The following is a 22,937-nucleotide window of genomic DNA, read 5'->3' as shown; positions in this document are numbered from 1 at the left end:
TCATAGCTTGGATATTTAAAGGTTACTATTTTAAAGGTTCTTAAGATCTCTACTGCCCCTTTCGGTTTTAATTCCATTCTCAGCCCTGTGCCCTTGCTATCCTTTCTGGGCAATGAAGGTATCAGTGTCCTGGTCAGTCTTGCCCTGTGTTAGGTGTGTTTAGCAAGGTGACAGGGCCTTCCTGCTATATCTCTTCCAACCATAATGCATTCAGTACTTACTGATCTCAGCAACAGCTTGCATTTCTTTAGTCTTGAACACAGTAAAATGTCCCAGAGCATTTCACAGGAGAATTATCAGAGACAATGTGACACTTGGCCAGGTAAGGAGCTATTAGGCCATGACCAAAAGCTTGATTAAAGAGGTGGGTTTTGAGGAGCATCTTAAAGGAGGAGGAAGAGGTTTAGAGAGTGAATTCCAGAGTTGAGGGCTGAGGCAGCTGAAGGCACAGTCGCCATTGGTGAAGTGATTAAAATCAGAGATGCGCAGAAGGAGGAATTGGAGGAACGCAACAATCTCAGAAGGTTATCGGGCTGTAAATTACAGACAAGAGGAGGAGCTAGGCCATGGAGGGATTTGAAAACAAGGGTAAGAATTTTAAGATTGAGTTGTTTCCAGACCTGGAACCAATGTTGGCCAGAGAGCACAGGGTGAACAGGACTTGGCGCGAGTGAGGATACAGGCAGCAGAGTTTTGGATGAACTGAAATTTACAGAGGGCAGGCTGGCCAGGAGAGCATTGGAATTGTCAAGTCTAGAGATAACAAAAGCAGAGGGTACAAATTCACAAAATTGACTCTTCAGCAAATACATCTCTCTTTTTTATGTTTCCTCAGGATCGAGCTCCCTGCCCCTCCTTTGCGCCCAGAGGGAGATGAGATCATTTCTGACAGAGTCAGAGTTCAAAGTTTGGCTTCAGTCGTTTGTGTGAAGTGAAGGGACAGGCAGGTGATGGGAGATGTACATAGAGATATAGAGAAAGAGAATATCAACAAGCGTTATAGGAGGGGGAATTGTACGGAAGATAGGGAAGCCAAAGAGAGAGTGAAATTACAGAAGGAGAGATAAAAAGAGATGGAGACAAAGGGATAAAGTCAAAATCTGTAACAGTCACACAAAGAGCAGGAGGTATGCAGAAGTGAGAGGGCACAGAGGAAAGGAGACAGAGACAGAAAAATACATAGCATTACATAGAATTTTGCAGCACAGAAACAGACCATTTGGCCCAACAGGTCTGTGCCAGTGCTTATGCTTCACATGAACCTCCTCCTACCTTTGTTTATCTCACCCCATCAATATAACCTCTTATTCCTTTCTCCAAGATTGTCTTTCTCATCCTCCCTCCAGCCCTATGCCTCAGCTCTGTTCTTCTGAGACCGCCATATCTTTGTAAACCCCCCCCCTTCTATTCCACTCCCCATGGCAAAGTCTTCAGTCCTTATGCCCCAGCAATGTGGAATCTTCCTCACCCCCCTTCACCCTTACAACTTCTCTGCCCTCTTTCAAAGGCCTCATCAAAACCCATCTCTTAACAGCTCCTTCTGTCACCACCACTGGTTCTGTTCCCAGTCTTCCCCTTGACGTCCAGTACCCTTATTACAAGGTGCCTTGGGATATTTCACTGCATTAAAGTTCTTGTACAAAGAACCCATTCAATTGTCAATGCCTTTAAACATTTGGGCTCTCTTTTGCTCTCGACCTGCTCCATGTGGTTACCTCCTGATAACTTACCATGTCGAGCCACAATCGCGGCTTTTCCTGCACCTTAGATTGCTTCAAAGTTATTTGGGCAACAACTTGCAGATAAAAAGACAAATTACTCATAAATTACCATCTTGCTGCATCAGCAACCTTTCCAATCTGATAATTAAAATTGCCTTTGATAAGGTCTTGTTTTGACAGCTGGCAGAGGTATAAAGATCAGACAATTAGTACAGGCGCAGTGTTTAGATTCTAAAGAATACCTAGGGGGTGGCTGTTTTTGTCATTTTTTTATTTTAATGATGCCATCTCAATAAGTTGAGAAATCTTAAATAAATGTTCACGTCGTCAATTTAATTAGGCTTATTCTGCTGTAATCGACTTGTATAAAACTGGTGGCATTGCATTGCATCTTAAAATGATTCTCTCAATCGCTTTGGTTCATATCCCATCAAGAAACCTTGAACAAACTTGTACAAAACTCAGCAAGTAGCCAGAAGCGTTGTGATCAACCAAGAACAGAAAGACAACACAGAAGGAGGCCTTTTTGTCCCATCATGTCTGTAAAGCTCTTAGAAATAACAATGCAGTTATTCCTACTCCTCTGCTCTTTTCCCAAATGCATCGAGAAGTTGTGAAAATTGTAAAATATTGAGAAAATGTTTTATAGGCTGGCTTACTTATGTTTTATCAGCTTCCACACTCCATAGGAGGAAGGGACTATGTTTCACAGTTTGGACATCGTTTAATGCTATATTTAAACATTTTGGGGGCAGCTTGATAAAAGCCGAGATAAATATATAGATTTTTGTTGATTCATTGTTTTTTTTTTTCAGCTATTAAAATTTTCTCCGGTGTTCCTATATTAACTTACTGTCCTTTAAAAGCAAAACATTGGTTTTAGTTGGAGATGTATGCAAGTTCATACTTTCTTAAGAGTTTGAAGTGACACGTTTAACGGGACGCTGCATAAACACATGAGGGAGAAAGGAATAGATGGATATGACAATAGTGTTAAAGAGGGATGGGAGGAGGCTCATGAGGAGCATAAACACCGGCATGCACTAGTTGGGCCGAATGGCCTGTTTCTGTGCTGTGCATTCTATGTAAATGTGGGGTGCAGCCTTTATGTTGCCGGGTAGGTTAGCTTAGTGGTTCGTATACTGGTTGAGTTAAATTCCGCCCCCACGCCCCCCCCCATACAAGTTGGGAAACGGAATTCATTAAGTCCGGTTACTTGTTAGCTGGCACCAGGAATCTGGCAGCTTGTCGTAAAGACAAAACTGGATCACTAATGCTCTCCAGGACTTGGGGATCTGTCACCCCTACCTCCTCTGACTCCGTATTGAAATGTTTGGAATCAGGAAAGGAAGGGAAGAAATATGGAGAGTGGGTGTGGTGGAGTTTATGCCCATCATGGCATTTAGAACCCTGGCACCTTGGATGGAACAGCTTGGCAAAAAGAAAATCGCAAACCTGAATAAATTTGGAATTTTGTACATTGGGACTGTTTCTTACTTCACTGAAACCACCATCTTTAATTTTTTTTTTTAACTTGAAAATAGATCCTATTCATAAGAAACACTCTCTTTTGATACAGGAAGGGGAACAGAGAGAATGCTTTGGTTGTACACTGGAACAAGCAATTCTTTCCTGTTGCAGTGGCTGACTTGAACTTATGGGGACCAGGTATCTTCAGGGGTAAGGAAAGTGCATTTCTCCGTAGTAATGAGGGATGTAGCTCAGTTTCAAGGCATTGCAAGCTTTTAATGGACTCCAGAGGCAGCCAAATATAGCAACAGTTTGGCTTTATGTCAGGCAGATTTTCAGTAAAATAGATTGACAAAAGATTAGAAATCTTTTCTTTTCCGGAGAGCCAAACACAAAATAACCCCCGCAGCGAGTTAATAACTGGCATTTGTTATTACTGTAGCTCGTGAACAGATAGAGCAATGATTGCTTTTAATAATGAGGCTATGTACAATGTGATGCTCTGGAGATTAGTGGAGGAACAAGCTACACAATTGCTGTTATTAAACAATTTGAATCACCGAGTCGCTGCAGAGTGGGAACTCCTGAAGTTCATCTTCTGAAAGAAACAAAGACTTGCATTTATGTAGCCCCTTTCACAACCTCAGGACATTTCAAGGACGTTTACAGCCAATGAAGTACTTTTAAAGTGTAGTTACTGTTGTAATGTAGGAAACGCGACAGCTAATTTATGCGCAGCAAGCTCCCATGAACTGCAATGTGGCATGGACCAGATAATTTGTTTTTAGTGAGAAAAGCAAAATACTGCGAATGCTGGAAATCTGAAATAAAAACAAGAAATGCTAGAACCACTCAGCAGGTCTGGCAGCATCTGTGGAAAGAGAAGCAGAGTTAATGTTTCGGGTCAGTGACCCTTCTTCGGAACCCTTGTTTTTAGTGATGTTGGTTGAGGGATAAAATATTGGCCAAGACACTGGGAATAGCTCTTCTGCTTTTCTTTGGAAGACTGCCACTGTTTACCTCCACCTCAGAGGGTTATATACCAGCTGTTTATTATGAGAATTAAACTGGTTCTTTTGATGGCTTGGGGCATGAATTGACTGGGTTCTGAGCTTTTGAGCCATTCAGACAAGAAGACACTAGTTTGATCCCTGGTTTTAGCTGTGGACAGCAGGAATGGCAGTGTGGGTACTGTTGGTCTCAGTGTCACTGGGCTAGGAAGGGGAGGAGGGATGCGGGAGAGGAAATCAATTCAGGTTCCCTCTCCTGATTGATTCTTGCTGGAACTGCGGATGCTCGGTTAGGACAGGACTCAGTGCGACTGTAATGCGCCCAGTCGTCGCCTTTCTTAGTGATGCTCATAGCCTGACCTTGCAGGTGTAAAGTGGACTTTAGGGCGCACAACCCTTAGCCCAACCTGAGTCCACGCCTCCAGGACAGACACAGAGCGTATCACAGATATCTGTTTACAATGGTTGTCAGTTTCCCATCTCGAATGTTCCTTTGTTGTGTGCTAGATTAGAAATTACAGTCTGATTAATCTATGTCGGATTTATTGGCCTGCTGTTAGCATTTTCTCGCTCGCAGTTATTTACAGACAGCTGTAAATGCAGCTTTTACCACTTGTAATATTTTTCTCTCAAGGTATTTTTCATTGTTTGGTGGCGATGCCACAAATGGGAAGAGGTATTGCCGTGGGGACAGAGGCATTGCCTTGATGAGCTCCAACCCAAACATCAATTTGGTTCCCGGTTAAAATGAGAATTTACTGTTATCGGTTAGAAAGGAAGAGCAACACTGGCTATACTTGCGTATCGCCGTGTTCTGAGGCCGTCCGACAAGGCTTCAGTCACTTAGATGCGCTGATGAATGCTGCCAAACTCGGCAGCCATTGTGTGCACAGCAGGATCCCGCAAACTGCGACGGAACAAATGGCCTGCTGATCTTTTTAATTGGAGGTGAGGGAGGAATGTTGGCCAGGAGACCGGAAGGATGCCTTGGTACCGCAGACACTTCAATGCTCAGCCAAACGGAGGTAACAAGCAGATAGACGGAGTCTCCATTTTACTGCTTTGTCCAAAGGCCGGCGCTTCTGACAATGTGACATCCCCTCGGTACTGCACTGGGGTGTGGGCCTATATTTATCATTTTAATATGCTAATTATCACCTAGTATATGCTCTTAAAAGCAGATATGGTGAAGAACTGTAGCTGATCTATCTCTCCCCATTGCAGCAGACAATAATTCACTACTGTCTCGTCACTTGTGGGTAAAACCTGCTCTGGGATTTAATTGCTCCCATGGCAACTTCTCATGGCTCTTTGCCTTTGATTCAATGAACTTTGGAAAATCAGTTGTGGTAGGGGGAGAGGTTTGTTGATGATGATCCAAAGGTGTCAGGCTTGGCATTGTTGGCAGCAGACTCGCCTCCACGTCAGAAGGTTGGTTTGAACACGAGGATGAAAATTTTAAATTTGAGGCATTGCTGGACCGGGAGTCAATGTAGGTCAGCAAGCACAGGGACAGTGGGTGAACGGGGCTCGATGTGTGTTAGGATACAGGCAGCAGAATTTTGAATGAGCTCAAGTTTATGGGGGTGGATGTGGGGGTGGGTGGGGAGAGAAGGGAAGATGGGAAACTGGCCAGGAGAGCGCTGGAATAGTTGAGTCTGGAGGTAACAAAAGCAGGGATAAGGCTTTCAGCAGAAGATGTGCTGAGGCGGGGTTGGGGGGGGGGTGGCGGGGGGTGAAATCACCAGGGAATGATATTCCATTATATCGTCTACCGGGGAGGAGGGGAATTCTTGAGTCACTAGTGTCAAATCTTTTAAGCAGCAACTGCACGGTGCTTACTGTCATAATGTCTTAGATTTTACCTAAGCACAAATAACTTATTCCTTTTCCAACTGGGGCAAAGTTGGAACCAGTTAAAGAGCATTGTTCCATTAAGATGAAGATCGGCAGCTTGAGAAGATTTAAAAAAAATTAATTCTTGGCATTTGGGTATTGTTGGCAAGGCCAGCATTTATTGCTCGTCCCGAACTGCCGTTGAGAAGGTGGGGGTGAACTGCCTTTAATACAACTGTCATTTCCAAGGCAGTTAATCTATTGCCGTGAGTCTGAAGTCACATATAAGCCAGACCGGGTAAGGATGTCAGATTTCCTTTCCTTAAAGGACACGAGTGAATAAGTGAGTTTTTATGGCAATCTGCTCGTTTCATGGTCACCTTTACCGATATCAGCTTATTATTCCAGATTTATTGAATTTAAATTCCCCAGCTGCTGTGACTCCAGATCGTTCGTCCAGACCTCTGGATTACTAGTCCAGTAACATAACCATTATGATACTTACTGAACTCAACAACATGACTGAATGTGATATTTGAAAAAGGGCAATTTGGAAAGTGAACCGTCTGAAAGGCGGGTGCAAAAAGTACTTCAACGTCTATTGAACTGGAACATGTGATACATAATACATGGAGGATTATTCCATGGAGGGCAGTGCAATTTGAATGTACTAATTCATCAATTTCTTTCTGTATGCTGTCTGTCTATACAGCACTTTCAGAAAGGATCAATAGTACTGTTGCTGAAATGTACCTTCTGGCAACCTCATGTTGTCTCCTGCATTGTATTACTCTGAACACAAGACAGTGGTGGTGATGACTAAGAATTGTTAATGTTGCCAGCAGCTCAACAATGGAGCATGTTGGAGTTCCTCCAGAGCTCCCTCTGCCTCCAGCAGGTTCTCCACCATTTTGGTGGGGTGTGGAGGTGCACTGACTGGTTGTTTGCCCACGAGGAGTTAGTGGGGCAATGTTTCTGTCCCTATCCTGCAGTTGCAGCTTGCTTGAAAAGGCTTTGGTTCAGTAATCGTGTTTTGGACAGGGTGACCTTACGGGGGGGAAAAATCAGCACGAATCTTCTTATAAATACATATTTCCGGCACTACTGGGGACCATACAGCACAATGCATTCATGGTGAAGACATTATCAGGTTATTAAGTATTGTTATTGAATATAATAGCAGAGAGTGGTGAGAAGATGGAACTCTATCACAAGAAGTAGTTGAGGCAAATAGCATGGATGGATTTAAGGGGAAGCTAGATAAGTCCATGAGGGAGAAAGGAATAGGATATCTTGACGGGGTTAGATGAAGTAAGTTTGGAGAAGGCTTATGCAGAGCATAATCATCAACATAGAAAAGACCTGGACGCTAACAAACATGAGACACCTGGACAAGCGTGGAGTGTAAACATCTCCTCCCTTCTTGTCTTCACACTTAATTGATTGCCAGCTCTTCATTCAGAGGTCTTTGAGTCTGGAATTGGTACTGGGGACTTCGCTCGATATCGTCAATTCAATTAAGTTCACTTGTGAAGCTCAATTCCATGAGCTCAGCATAGGAATCGTGTCCCTCACATACGACATTGCACTAGGACGAGGGCCCTTTTTTTTGATTCGAAAGTCTTGCAGACCATCTCACTGCAAAAAAAAAATGTTTGGAAGAGGATATTTTAATTGATTTTATTGTTGTTGTGTTTAGGTTAATTGCTGGCTTACTGCTTCCATGTAATTATCGAAATTGTAGATAAATGTGACAGTTAATTTTAGCCTGAATGTAAGGTTTTGCCAGTGCACCCTTTTCCACTGCTTGGAGAACAAAGGAGGATGTGGTGGGAAACCCACATACCCTCCATGGTATTTACGCCATTATCTAGGAATAATATTTATTCTCGTGCTGTGCAGAGCAGGCTAGAGGGGTTAAATGGCCTACTGCTGTTCCTATGCCATTCCATGCATGGCATGAATAGGTTCTTTTAAAAAGAAAAAGGGAGGAGCAAGCTAGATCCTGAGCAAAGGTGTTTGCGTAGCTTTATTCCCGAGTGCAATGTAAATTCAAAGAGCAGTTTGCTACAGAAGTCTGATCACCCTGTCCCCTTTAAGCCCAAAATTGTTTGTCATAGCATTGGGAGCCCATGAATAATGAGGCCACACCTTTGGCTAAATGGAAACGGTTGTCTCTTAAAAAAAAAAGGACTTTTGAGTAAAACCCACACAACCATTGACCCATTTGTTCTTTAAGGCTGCCCACGAGATCACAAACTAAAGTTTAGACGCATTTATTATTTAAGAAATATCTTTTTTGCTTATATAGTGATAGGGTGAGATGAAGTAAGGTGGGAGGAGGCTTGTGTGGAGCTTAAATACCAGCTTCGACTGGATGGGCCAAATGGCCTGTTTCTGTGCTGTAAAATTCTAAGCGACCCTATGTCATCTATGCTGTCGATCAGTTTGACAAATTGCTTGAACTCTTGCATCTGACTTAGACTCTAGCTGCACGGATTACTAGGTTCTATCCAAATAATCAGGTGGTTGAACAGAAGAACACAGCTCACAAAGCCAGTAAAAGTGAATTAAATTGGTACTGATACAGTTAGGTTGCTGCATGTGGAAGTTTGTGTTTTGTTGCTTCTCTAAATAGATATACCCTTGTGATGATTCATCAGCATTGCTTGAATCATGGTGTCATGTGGGTGCAATTGAATTCGTGACGTGAAGCAAATGGATCGGAAGTACACGACTGAATAAGCTCACATTGATAATCATGCTGATTAGCTGAATGTTCCGAGTTCGTTTTCTTTTCAAACAAGCTTCTCGAAGGCCAAAGTTTCAGCCAAATTAGGGTGCAATTTCCCAGTAATCACCAGTAAATGAGGATGTCTGTTCACTCCACTTGCCTGCCAAGTTGGTCTGCACACTGAGCACAGGAATGGTGGGAATCAGACACCACAGCAAAGCAGTACAATTGAGTGATGGGACGCAGCTTACTGTATCTCCCCCCTCAGCTGCATTCCTGATCTTGTGTGGTCGTGTAAACCACGTTCTTCCCCACAGAGATTGAATGGCAGTGAGAGTTGATATTGATGCCGCTCCTATGCGTTCCCTCATTCCCACAGCTGATGAGCAGTGATCTTAGAGGCGGGTGTCAGAGTGTGTGCATTCTCCCTACCCAAGAATACGGATTCATGTTATGTATTGACAGCCTTACAATTGAATACACTCTTCCTACCAGTCAATTGGAGTACCAGACAGAGAACAAACTCTGCCCAAGAATGTTGGGAATCCTTGCCTGAATAGACATAGGGCGGCACAGTGGCGCAGTGGTTAGCACTGCAGCCTCACAGCTCCAGCGACCCGGGTTTAATTCTGGGTACTGCCTGTGTGGAGTTTGCAAGTTCTCCCTGTGTCTGCATGGGTTTTCTCCGGGTGCTCCGGTTTCCTCCCACAAGCCAAAAGACTTGCAGGTTGACAGGTAAATTGGCCATTATAAATTGCCACTAGTATAGGTAGGTGGTAGGGAAATATAGGGACAGGTGGGGATGTGGTAGGAATATGGGATTAGTGTAGGATTAGTATAAATGGGTGGTTGATGGTCGGCACAGACTCGGTGGGCCGAAGGGCCTGTTTCAGTGCTGTATCTCTAAAAACTAAAAAAAAAAATATTGAATACGTGGGACTATTTGCAAGATGCAAAGTTGAATGGTTTGTGTCTTGCCAACCATGTGAATAAATATTCCTTTGAAATGATACGAGAAAGAAAGACTTGCATTTATATGGCACCTTTCATAACTTTAGGACGCCCCATAGGGTTTTACAGCCAATGAAGTAGGTTTGAAGTCCAGTCACTGTTGTAATGTAGAAAACATGGCAGCTAATTGGTGCACAGCTAGCTCCTGTAAGTAGCCGTCTGACCACGACCTGTGATATTCATTGAGGGATAAATATTGACCAGGGCACTGGGGAGAACTCCCCTGCTCTTCTTCAAAATAGCACTGTAGGATCTTTTAGGTCCACCTGAGAGCAGATGGGGCCTCGGTTTAACGTCTCATCCATAAAACAGCACCTCTGAGAGTAGTACAGCACTCTCGCAGTATTGCACTGGGAGTGTTGGCCTGGATTTTTGTGCTCTGCATTGGGACTTGAACCCACAACCTTCTGACTTGGAGGTGAGACTGCTACACACCAAGCCACGACTGATACTGTAATCCTGATATCACTTGGTGTGTTATTTACTATACCGATCATGGGTAATTGTAATCTGTTATAAGTGGTGTCAAATACTGAGAATTTATAGCTTCGAGTTGCGAAGGATTTGGAGGCGATGGCTTCTGGGTGGGCGAGTGGCAGATGCAGGTAAATGAGACGTGAGGATTGGCAAAATAGGAACAAGAAGTCATTTAGCCCCATACACCTGTTCCGCCATTCAATGAACTCATGGCTGATCTAACTCCATTTACCACCCACCTTTGCCTCCTATCCCTTAATTCCCTTAGTTAACAAAAAGCTATCAATCTTAAATTTAAAATTAATAATTAATCTGGCATCAATTACCTTTTGTGGAAGAGTGTTCCAAACCTCTTGCACCCTTTGTGTGTAGAAGTGTTTCTTCATTTAACTCCTGAAAGGTCTGGCTCGAATTTTTAGATTCTGCCCCTAGTCCTAGACCCCCAACCAGCAGAAATAGTTTCTCTCTATCTGCCTACCCTATCTGTCTCCTTTAATGTCTTGAAAACTTGGATCAAATTGCGTCTTAACCTTCTAAATTTTGGGGAATACAACCCGAGATTGTGCAATCTCTCCTTGTAATGTATCCCTTGGAGTCCAGAACGAATAGGTGACATAGAAGATGAACTCAGTGGGAGAGTATTGAAGATTTTTGCGGCAAGAGAGAATATTACTAGACAGGCCGCTAATACCTTCCATGTTGTAAAGAAAGCAAACAAAATGTTGGACTGTATGGAAAAGAGTATGGTGTGTAAACTGAAACAGGTGATTTTAAAATTGTTGTCTTATTGAGCCCACGTGGAACACTGTATTCAGTTTTTGAACTCTGTTCTTCAAAAGATGTGCATTATGGTAGATGTTGTGTGGAACACACTCTCAGGAAATAGATTGTTTTCCTTGCCAGTATTCTCCTCCTCTTGTGAAGACTGAATCCTTGCTGATGAGGCCCTCTGGTAGTACAGCCCAATGGCCATTATTCATGTGAGTGAACCTGGAGGCTGAGTGTCAGTGTGCTATTCAACTGCAGGTGGCATCACAGCCTGGTCCCTCCCTGGCCTTAGCAGAGGTCCCCGTGTGTGTCCTTGCAACATTACTTATGAAGTTGGGGACATGCATTAGTTGACCATTCAGTCCCTCGAACCTATTGGTGGATTGCAAGCAAAAGGGCAACTTTGTTCAAATTTGCTTTCGTTTCCCCCCTGTCTACTCCAGGAACACCCCTGCTCCATATGGCTCAGGTACTCACTGCATTAACTCACTGAACCATCAAGGGAGACATGAATGAGATTTTAAGTAACAAGAACTTGCTTGGTCTCCTCTCGGGCTATATCAGTAATCGAAACAGTGATAAACAGGAAATGGAATAGAAAGTGCTTTTTCATTCAAAAGACATGACCTTTTAACTGAAAGGCTTTAGCTCCAGACTCCAACACTGTCTCCAGATCTGCCATTGTACTGCATGGGGGGGAAACCATGTACGTACATTCAGTTGTGAGTTCTGAGATTTTATCACGAAGAAAAAATATGTTTTATGAGTAAATTTGAAATTGTCGCATCTAATTTTAGGACTGTTAGTGGCTGCAGAAAACACTTCCCAAAAATGTTACTGGAAACTTGGTGTTGGAGGAGTTTAAAAAAATATCATGAATGAGATTCATCTCTTTGCTTGAGTTTCACATGCCAGGCCAGTGATTGCTGGGATAATGAATGGAGGATCTGCTGAAGAATGTGAACCATTTGCATTGTAAATATAACAATAGAGTGACTCTCCTTTCACCGGATTGGATTTGGTTGTCTTGCTCTGAAACATCACCAGCGGGATTTTGCTTTCTCTGCGCCTGTCAACTTTCCCGCAGTTGGTGAAAGTCTGAAGTGGTTCCCCTTCCCCCCTTTTTTAGAAAAAAAAAATCCTGTTACATGCTCGACACTGAAGCTCACACTTCTCAGTGTAATCAGAAGGACAGCTGTCTCTGTTCCTCTAGCTTGATCTTTTCGAGGCTGACTTTCACATTTAAGCACTTTCATGCAACTGTTTGGAATTAACCTCTGTCTTGCTTTGTGACAAGACCCGCTAAAAGAGAATTGCCTTGCCGTCGAATTGTGCTATTTGTTGGTAAGCGACGATCCAAAATTGATCATTTTTCCGGACATTTTATATTATTAAAGCTGTGCTGTTGCTCCCTGTCCAGTATCAGGGTTTGGTCTGAAAGTCAATACAGTCATGGTCACAGATGTTGTACTTGATCAATCTTGTATCTTTTGAAGCTGTTCCGCTGTTGGAATGTTTCACAGTGACAGTGAAATGTAAGATCCAGAGAAATGTGGCACAACATTTGTGCAAGTAGATAACCTGTAAATGGGTCTACAGTCCCATTGTCAAGATGAAGGGTGATAGGTAAAGTTTGATGTTTTTCCTTCCACAGATTTATAGCGTCATGCAAGTCCTCATTAATTCTTTTGAGGCCCAGTAGTTTAAAATTGCTGCCCTTTGTCCACCTGTGGAGACAGATATTGATTTGATGTGAAAGTCAGCATTTTTTTCGAGGTGCTGTATGACAGCTTGTTTTACAAACAGGAGGCCTGCTAATGAAAATGTGGCGACTCTGCGGCAGTTACTGAGGTTAGTTTCCTCTACGTTGTGCATTTGCAGAGTCCTATTTCACCTCAGCACACCTCGCTGTTTGCAACCAGCTAATGCTGACCATGTCTTTTTCAAGTGACATTTGGCTGCTGTATGTCATTATTAAGAACCTGAGTTAGTTCAGTCCAGCATTGTGAAACCTTGGGGGCTTAGCTAGAGTTGACCTTCTTCATGCAAAGTTGATACACAGTCACTTGCCTCAGTTCAGCCCTTCAACAAGTGGTTGGTTTGTCACACAGAAAACACTGGAGAGAATGAGTGGAAGTCCCTTCCTTTCCCAAGAGTGCCTGTCAAGATTTTGTAAATGTTACTTCAGGGACTTTAACCAATAGGACACTTTGTCTTTAGCCATAGTTATTTCCTGGTCCATGTATGATATGGAGACCGAAACTAGGGGCCGTAAATACAAGATAGTCACCGATAAATCCAATCACAAATTCAGGAGGAACTTCTTAACCCAGTGAGTGGTTAGAATGTGGAATTCACTACCACAGGGAGTATTTGAGGGGAATGGTAGAGATGCATTTTGAGGGGAGGCTGGATAAGTACAGGAGGGAAAAAGGAATAGAAGGCTAGAGTTAAATGGAGAGGCGTAGAAGGAGGCTCGTGTGGAGGATGAACACCGTCTGGATCTGTTGGGCCAAATGGCCTGTCAGTAAGTTCTATGTATTTCAAATTAACGAAAGTGAGGTTTAAGTCAGATTCCCCAAATAGTTCATGGTTGGTGGTTCTTTATTCCGGTTTGCTGGCCATGACTGCTCGTGATTGATCAGACAGCGTGTGTGTGAAGCATGCCAAGAAAGATCCCGTGTTTATATAGCACGCTCACACATCTTCAGTAGGCCCCAAAAGTGCTTCACAACCAATGAACTACTTTGGAAGTGCAATTGTTACGGCTTTGTAGGAAAACATGTCAGCCATGTGCAGCAAAATGCAGATGAGGTGAGTGACCCGTCAATCTGCTCTTGACGGTGGTTGAGGGAGAAATGTTCCCCTTTATTCTGCCATGGGATCATCAACAGGAAATGGACGTACCAGTTTATTTAGGTGAAAGGGAGTGTAGTGTAAACACTGCCTCCAGAATCTCCCACACGTACATGGATTATCCTTACTTGTAAAGAGTTTCAAGTGTGCATTTTAAAATAATGGAAATTCTGGGTGGTTTGGATCAGGGTTGAGTTGGTTTGAGGCATGGATCAGGCCCCAATAAAATAACCTCAACACCTAGAGGAAAAAAAAGAGCTGGAATGATTGAAGAAGTTGCTGCTGCAGTGAAGACGCCTTCAGTTCTCTCGAAATGGGCGAGTGAGCATAAACATTCTCATCCACATCTGCTCTACCAGTCAGATGCCATACAACAACAACCTGCATTTATAAAGCACCTCGTGAAAATATCCCAAGGTGCTTCACAGGAGCGATTGTCAAACACAATTTGGCACCGAGCCACTTAAGCAGATATTGGGACAGGTGACCAAAAGCTTGATCAAAGAGGTAGGTTTTAAGGAGCGTCATAAAGGAGGAGCGAGAGGCGGAGAGATTTAGGGAGGGAATTCCAGAGCTTAGGGCCCTGGTCGCTGAAGTCACAGCCACCAATGGTGGAGCGATTAAAATCAGGGATGGACAAGAGGCCAGAACTTGAGGAGCGCAGAGATCTCGGAGGGTTGTGGGGCTGGAGGGGGTTACAGAGATAGGGAGGGGTGAGGCCATGGAGGGAGTTGAAAACAAAGATGAGAATTCTAAAATCATAGTGACAGAGCATTGTTTCAATTCATAATGGAAAGTGAGTTGTTCTTGCAGAGAGCTGGCACGGACACGTCCGACTGAGTGGCCTTCATCTGTGCTGTAACCATTCTTTTACTCTGTGTAACGTGCTATAATTATACTGTCAAAGATGTGTTTTGCAAAGACTAGAAGCAGTTCCAATTACAGCCAGAGGGTGATTTGAATCAGCCGAGATTCCCCCCTCACCTTTATCATTGAAACGTTTGTGTTCTTTTTAAGCCTGACTTTGAAACATATTTGTGACGAGTAGCAGCTGTGAGTGTCTGCTCGAACTGCCTGAAGTAGCAGACACACGAAATAGGGTGTGTGATCTGTCTAATAGAAATGGCTGACCAGGGTTCACAGGGATGGTGTAAGTGGTGAGGACTGTACTGCAGCACGTAGTGAGGAGTCCATCAACTTTGGGTAGCTCAGGTTTGTAGGAGAGGATTAGAAATCGTACCTGATCCTTAATGTTGCTTGTTTGCCTTGAGATGTTTCACTATGCTAAAGGTGCTATATCAATGCAAATTGTTGTTTGAACGGCACTGGAGTTTAGCTGAGCTAAGATGAGCTGGCATTCTCCTTCGAGCAGAGTAGGCTTAAAATCATGCAGGGTTAGATAGAGTAAATAAAGAGATTCTCTTTCCAGTGGCCGAAGGGTCGCTGACCAGAGGGCACAGATTTAAGATGGCTGGAATAAAAACCGAGGTGACACGAGGAGAAACTTTTTTTTAACTGGCCTGTGGAGCTGGGTGCAGCTGTCTGTTGATTCAGATTGTGGTGGGGTTGATCTGAACAGATCAAGTGAGATGCTGAGGCCATCAGCTCCAAATGTGCTGGTGCTGAGCAACCAGTGTTAACCCACTGTCTTCCGCCACTCTCCACCACCAAATGAAAGTCGGCCAATTTGCTACGGCCAAAGGGACCTTTTTTTTAAAAAAAGGGTCTTGTCAGTGACTGCCTTTTACTGAATTGTGGCCACATTTACTGCGGGGGAGCCATGGGCACGCGTCCAGATTTTATCATCAACCCCATCCCCCACCAAACCACTGTTTCGAGCAGCTGAAGTCAGTTTGAAGGCTGTGGGAATCGAGTAGGTAACACTTGCATTGTTGGTTGGTGCTGGAATTGGATGCCTTCCAGCACGATGCTGAAAATACGTGCCCCGAAAGCACAGATCCATCATTCTCTGACCCTTTCAACCTCCGTACTTGAACAGGTTTCAGGTGGAAGAGAACAAATGATTGCGCTTTCTTTTTTCTTCGTTTGGCTGATTTGTTGTATTGATTTTTTTTTTTTCTCTCTCTCCTCTCCCCTTATGCTGAGCAGGTCCAGTGTAGATGTTGCCATCTTGTACTGTGCGTATCAAGCAGCTGTTCCTGGTGTGTATGAGCCTGGCTGAGGTGCGGAGGGTAATTGAACTTTGTAGGGCATCGCAGCTGAGCCCTGTCCTTTCCCTGTTAGACACTTGCTTCCAGTCAAGGTGCAGGCGGCCAATCGCAGCGCACCAGCTGTTGATGAGATCAACATAGGCTAAGGAATTAAAGACTAACCTTCAGGATGCTGCTGTGTGCAAACCCAGCAGGAAAAAACTCATAGGGGTATGAAAAAACACTGTTTTAAAACACTTTAGTTATTAGCAATAAAAAAAACCTTAGATGGGAGAATTTAATTAAATAAACCTGGAACAAAAAGCTAGTATCTGTAATGGTGACCGCGAAACTACTGGATTTCCCAAAACCCATCCGATTCACCAGTGTCCTTTACCCGGTCTGGCTTACATGCGACGCCAGGCCCACAGCAATGTGCTTGATTCTTAACTGCCCTCTAAACTGGCCTAGCAAGCCACTCAGTTTGTACTTAAGAAGGCTCACCACCACCTTCTCGAGGACAGTTAGGACAGGGAAATAAATGCTGGCCATACTGTGAATAAACAAAAAAAAAAGTCTATTTGCTTTCTGATTGGCTGTGGGAAGGTGGGCATTGCGAGGATGGAGGTGGCGTCTGACCAATGGCGGGAGTGTGGAGTTGGGGCAGTTGGGGGCAGGAAGTCATGTGATGACACCTCCAAGATTATGTCCGAATGAGAAGTGGGCAACCCTAATGGAGACTGGGATCAAACTAAAGACTTTCTTGGACTGTGTGCATCAGCTAGTCACTGGGGAAACTTGCTGAGCTGCTGGAAGAGTCGCAAGTGAATTACAATGCTGGTTGTCTGTCCTCCTTCTCTGGCACGTTTACCAAGCTTCCATTTCTGGCCTAGCCAAGGTTGATGCTTTTGCCCGCTAGATGTGGTTTCCCCCAGGATTCGTAAGTAGGACTTCTGTAATTTAATGAGCTGAGAGGGAATGAAATGATTCCAATTCCTAGCCCTATGGATTTCCTAAACATTTGGCAAAAAAACTAGAGGAGATGAGTTTTTTGCGCAGCGAGTTATGATGATCTGGAATTGGGTTAATATATTAGGATTGAGAATTTATTAACGGAGGTTAGGAATAAACGGGTCATTTACAGGTTGGGAGGCTGTAACCAATGGGGGTCAGTGCTGGGGCCTCAGCTATTTACAATCTTGATGAGAGGACTGAGTGTAATGTACCCAAATTTGCTGCTGATACAAAATTAGGTGGGGAAGTAAGCTGCGCGGAAGATGGCAAGAGGCTTCAAAGGGATATAGACAGATTAATTGAGTGGGCAAGAATATGGCAGATGGAATTACACACTTTGGTAGGAAAAATATTTTAAAAATCAGAATATTTTTTGAATAGTGAGAGACTGGTATGCAGAGGGACTGGGGTGACTTTGTACATGAATCACAAAGTTAACACACCGGTACAGCAAACAATTAGGAAAGCAAATGGTATGTTGCCCTTTATTGCAAAGGATTGGAGTATAAGAGTAAACAAGTTTTATTGTATAGGGCTTTGGTGAGACCCAGCTGGAGGTCTGTGTCTCCTTACCTAAGGAATTCACCTGCCTTAGAAGGAGTGCAATGAAGGTTCACTAGTCTGGTTCCTGGGAGGAGGGAATTGTCCTATGAAGAGAGATTGAGTAGACTAGGTCAATATTCCCTAGACTTTAGAAGAATGAGAGGTGATCTCATTGATGCATATAAAATCCTTAAGGGGATTGGCAGGTAGATGCTGGGAGGATGTTTCCATGGCTGGGGAGAGTCTGGAACTAGGGGTCGCAGTCTCAGGATAAGGGCTCAGCCATTTAGGACTGAGATGAGGAGAACTTTCTTCCCTCAGAGAGTTGTGGATCTTTGGAATTCTGTACCAAAGAGAGCTTTGGATACTCAGTCGTTGAGTAAATTCAAGACTCAGATTGATAAATTTTGGGTACTAAGGGAATCGAAGGATATGCATATAGTGCGAGAAGGTGGAGCTGAGGTAGGAGATCAGTCATGATCTTATTGAATGGCGGAGCAGGCTCGATGGGCTGAATGAACTACTGCTCCGGAATGAGCTGCCTGAAAGGGTGGTGGAAACAGAATCAGTAGTAACTTCAAAAAGGGGAATTGTATAAATATTTGAAGGGGAAATATTTGCAAGGCTATGGGGAAAGAGCAGGGGAGTGGGGCTAATTCGAATTCTCTGTCAAAGAAATGGTACAGGTATGATGGGCTGAATGGCTTCCTGTTCTGTATGATGCTATGATTGTATCTTGAAGCAGAAAGAGATTGTTGTTAACTTTTCAATTAGCATGGATTTAGGGTAGATGGAATAGCATAGCTTGAAAGCCAGGGCTCAGGTCTGTCCAATGGCTCAGTGTTGTAACTGTTGTGGACATGTCAAAAGGCCGCAGGTTAGATTCCAGTCTGTGCTGAGGTTACTGAGCGCAGCTGTGGATCGTTTTTCTAAGTGACGAAAAAAACCTAAAAGATTAACACCGACTTGTTGGAAAAATTCTCCTCTTTTGCGTCCTCTGACTACTGGGACGCAGGCACGTTCTCCCATTCTGTAAAAGATGTAAAAAAAAAAATCCAGCGGCACTGTTTCAAAGAAGAGCAGGGAAGTTCTCCATGGTGTCCTGGCCAATATTTATCATTCAAAGACTGATTATCCAGTCGTTATCACATTGATGTTTGTGGGAGCTAGCTGTGCACATACTAGCTGCCACATTTCCTAATTTATCTTGTATTGTTCAGCACACCGGTAAGAATGCCCCTGCTCTTCCAATAGCGCTGCCAGATCATCTTATGTCCACCGAGGGAGCCAATGGGCCTCAGTTTAATGGCTCCTCCAAAAGGCGGCACCTCTTGCCGTCAGTGCATCTCTCCCTCTGTACTGGAACTGGAGTGTTAGCCTAGAATATGGGCTCAGCTCTCCGGAGTGGGAATCGAACCCATGATCTTCTGAAATAAAAACAAGAAATGCTGCAACCACTCAGCAGGTCTGGCAGCATCTGTGAAAAGAGAAGCAGAGTTAACGTTTCGGGTCAGTGACCATGATCTTCTGGCTTGGATGAGAGTGCTGCTGCCCACTGAGCCGCAGCTGACACCATAGGCTTGTATGTTTCCACAGTAGTTTGGAATCTGCATTTTGTTCTGAATTTGCAGCTGCCTCTTTGTAGTTAGATATTGACTTGGAGTCGAAATCGCTCTCAACATTCCTACTTTTATTTTCTTGCTTGCATCCATTTTTATCAACTGCATTGCCAAATCTAAAACTGATGATTCTGTTCCAAATCGGGGATATATTTTCTGCAGCCAACTTGCATTTATAAAGCATCTTTAATGTAATATAACACCCAAAGGAACTTCACAAGAGTGTTATCAAACAAAATTTGACACCGAGCCCCATAAGGAGATATTAGGTCAGATGGACAAAAGCTTTGTCAAAGAGGTAGGTTTTAAGGAGCATCTTAAGGGAGGAAAACGAGGTAGGGAGATTTAGAGAGGGAATTCCTGAGCTTAGGGCCTCGTCAACTGTAGCGACTGGCACCAGTGGAGGAGCAATGAAAATTGGATCTCAAGCCTCTGCTCTGTTTGGTTGCGTGAACATTACTGTCCTTCTATAGCTGTGAAGCAGCTAATCGCTGAGAGATCCCCAGCCCTTTTTCAACAGGGAAGCCTTGCAAAGGGTTAAACTTCAAGTTTCCAATTGGTAGGGAGGAGCCTTTAATATTTAACAGGGAGTTATCGGTGCCAGACCAGGCGCGTGTTTCTGAGGCTTTTTCCAAACAAATATTTGAAATTGTTTGGGAGTTATTGGCTTTACTAATCCATGGTTTCTTTGCATTCGTTTCTGCAGCCACGGAGAGGATACTCTTACAGGGAAGAACTCTTTGTCAATTCACAACACCTGTGGTGCTTTCTACCCTGAGGTGCGAATGTAAGGTGAGTTATGCATGACTGGATGCCTTCTCTCCAGCCTATATCCCCACCACCATCCCCCCACCCCACTGCCCCTGCCCATAATGAATGCAATCAAATTTGCAAATAGTGTTGGTACAATGGTCAGTTTTTGAGAGATATGAAGCAGACTTAACAGACAGTCTGACGGACAGGAAGATTTAAAAGCATTTCTGTTGAGGCTTGAAATGGGGAAGGTGCTTTCATCCAGAAGGAATTTTTCATTCAGCAGACACGTCTTCCATTTATTGAGAGGTCCTTTTGTCTGTGTGTCTCTAGAAACTTATTAATGTCTAATTAATGCAAGAATAAGGATTTCTTTTTATGCATCTTGGCCAGCTGCAATTCAGCTTCAAAGTTGACTGCAAACAAAGGTCGGTCGTGTAAGATTGTGGTTGTTTCAAAGCCCAGGGTTTGTGAACCTGGAGTGCTGAAATTACAGGATGATCTGATTGTGGGCTTCATTGGAAGAGGGCTTGTCTAAGTGAGCTTTTACGGCTACAGTCCTCATCCAGAAGAAGCCTTGGCTTCCTGTGTGGGGAAGAGAAGATATGACGAAGAGTGCCTGGTAATCACCTTGACTAATAACTGTCCCAAAAAGGAAAATGGATTTATTGCCAAGCTATCATCTGTCTTCGGAGAACATCTGATTGAGGTTGCACAGGCCGTTTGGTGAAGATATGGCCTTTGCTCCTGACAGACTGGCATTAGTGGAGTCTTCAGGTAACTGTGCCTGGCTTTAGCTTTATTATTCATTCATGGGATGTGAGTATCACTGGCAAGGCCAGTATTTGTGCCCATCCCTAATTACCCTTGAAAAGATGCTCGTGAGTCGCCTTCCTGAACCACTGCAGTCCATGTGGTGTAGGTACTCCCATAATGCTGTTAGGGACGGAGTTCCAGGTTTTTGACCCAGCAACAGTGCAGGAATGATGTTATAGTTCCAAGTCAGGATGGTGTGTGGCTTGGAGGGGAATTGGCAGGTGGTGGTGTTCCCATGCATCCACTGCCTTTGTCCTTCTAGGTGATCGAGTTTGCGGGTTTTGAAGGTGCTGTCGAAGAAGCCTTGGCAAGTTGCTGCAGGGCATCTTGTAGATGGTACACACTGCTGCCACTGTGCACTGGTGGTGGTGAGAGTGAATGTTTAAGGTGGTGGATGGGGTGCCCATCAAATGGGCTGCTTTGTTCTGGATGGTGTCGAGCTTCTTGTGTTGTTGGAGTTGCACTCATCCAGGCAAGTGGAGAGTATTCCATCACACTCCTGACTTGGGAGATGATTGGGCATTTCTATGTCTGATTCTGACGTGAAAGAATTTTAATAACCAATTAAAGAACTGAGATTTTAGTTTCAAGCCTGTCAGAAATCATCCTCAGTTGAGGAAGGAGACTGTTTATAAGCAATAAAAATTTAGTGGAATTTATGTAAGGGTGCATAGATGTACCTGATGATTAGGGAAAAGATCAACGTGTCTTAGTTACAAAAATATCAATCAGAAAAGTTGTGCATAATTTTTCTTTTGTCCTGGTTTGTGATTTTTTTTTTGTGTGCGCTTTCTTATCTTTAATGTTGACATTTAAGATTCAATGAGTTGCCTCATATCACTTGAGGTCCCAGCATTTAAAACTGGAAACACATTCCTGAAGCTGATAGATTTTGGTGCTTTGAATGCAAAACGCTTGCTCCAGTGTGATGGTAAATGGAAGAGACAGATTATGTGTGATTGGCAGGTACTGCTGTGCCTTCTATGGGCTGCATACAGACGTCTGGGTTTTAATGGCCTGTTCAGTAAAGAAATAACCCAAATTCCACAGCTAAAATGGTGTTCTGTGTGCTTCCAGTTTATTTAATAGGGAACTTCCATAAGATCCACAGGGGATACATGCTGGGTATTATTAAATATGATGTTAGGACAGGGCCAAATCTAGGGCTGACACAAACACAAGGGTGTGTTGGGTAAGGAATTTGATTCGGTCACAATGAAGAAACAGTAATATATGTCCAAGTCAGGATGCTGTGAGACGTGGAGGGGAACGTAAAGCTGTTGATATTCTTGACCATCTGTTCTTTTTTCCCTCCTGGCCAACATTTATCCCTCAGCCAGCACTAATACAGCGGATTAGCTAGCCATTTATTTGATTTGCTTTTTGTCCGGCCTTGCTGTGCGCAAATTGATTTCCATTACTAAGGCGACAAGGCTGCAGAAGCAGTTGATTGACAGTAAGGCACTTGGAAAACTGCGAGAGGATGAGAAAGGTGTTGCACGGACACCGTTCTATTCTCTCTGACGATTTTGCATTCTGGTGCTCTGCACAGGAAGGGATTGTGGCCCCAGTGCAGGAGGCTCACTGGGTTTGTGCTGCCGCAGTCTGTTTGGGGATTGGCTCATTTGAAGAGCACAGTGAACTGTGGGACAGCCATGTGTCAAGTCATTTGTGGTAATGGCATGAATTAAAAGCTCCTCCAGAAGATGTCCTTGGCTGGTTGAGATGATTATTGGGCTGAGGGGGTCTGCTTGTGCAGACCCCATGGGTCAACATTGCGTTATAAAACTAGGCCTCGTCCAGCAGCACGATGGATATAGTTATAGCAGTGCTCGGTCCACAGATTGGTGGAGGAGTGGGGTGGGGAGTTATGTACAGCTGCAGTTCCCTACCCAGTAACTTAGCCCAGCCACCATGAGGTTCCAAGCAGAAGATGGGCATTTTTCTACAGGCAGCAGAGGGCAATCATAGGCCAGTTCATCCTGGGCTCAATTTAATGCAGTCCCTGACAATAGGATACAGAGGTTCATTCCCAGAGCCCCAGGCTCCCTGCCAACCCTGAACTTAAAAAAAAAAAAGGGGAAAATGAGGAAGGAGAGGAATTGAAAGAATGTGTGGGGTCGATGGATTGCTGAAAAGCTTCACTATCTTGATTGGGA

General features: G+C 43.9%; 1 protein-coding gene across 9 annotated transcripts in view; it reads left to right on the top strand.

The window, feature by feature from the left end:
• The window catches only part of ndst2a (N-deacetylase/N-sulfotransferase (heparan glucosaminyl) 2a), a 480,630-nt gene that overhangs the window by 271,718 nt on the left and 185,975 nt on the right, over positions 1 to 22,937 (top strand). For 7 of the 9 annotated variants that reach the window (XM_068020521.1, XM_068020523.1, XM_068020510.1 and 4 more), the window contains one exon: positions 19,916 to 20,001. The exons of the other annotated variants lie outside the window; for them this stretch is intronic. The gene's annotated coding sequence lies outside the window, so the exon portion shown is untranslated. The remainder of the gene's footprint in view (positions 1 to 19,915; positions 20,002 to 22,937) is intronic. 9 annotated transcript variants of the gene reach the window in all.

Source organism: Heterodontus francisci, chromosome 42, assembly GCF_036365525.1.
Source record: "Heterodontus francisci isolate sHetFra1 chromosome 42, sHetFra1.hap1, whole genome shotgun sequence".
In the NCBI taxonomy this organism is placed as follows: domain Eukaryota; kingdom Metazoa; phylum Chordata; class Chondrichthyes; order Heterodontiformes; family Heterodontidae; genus Heterodontus; species Heterodontus francisci.
Note: the sequence above shows the minus strand (reverse complement) of the source record. Positions and strands in the feature narration are given on the sequence as shown.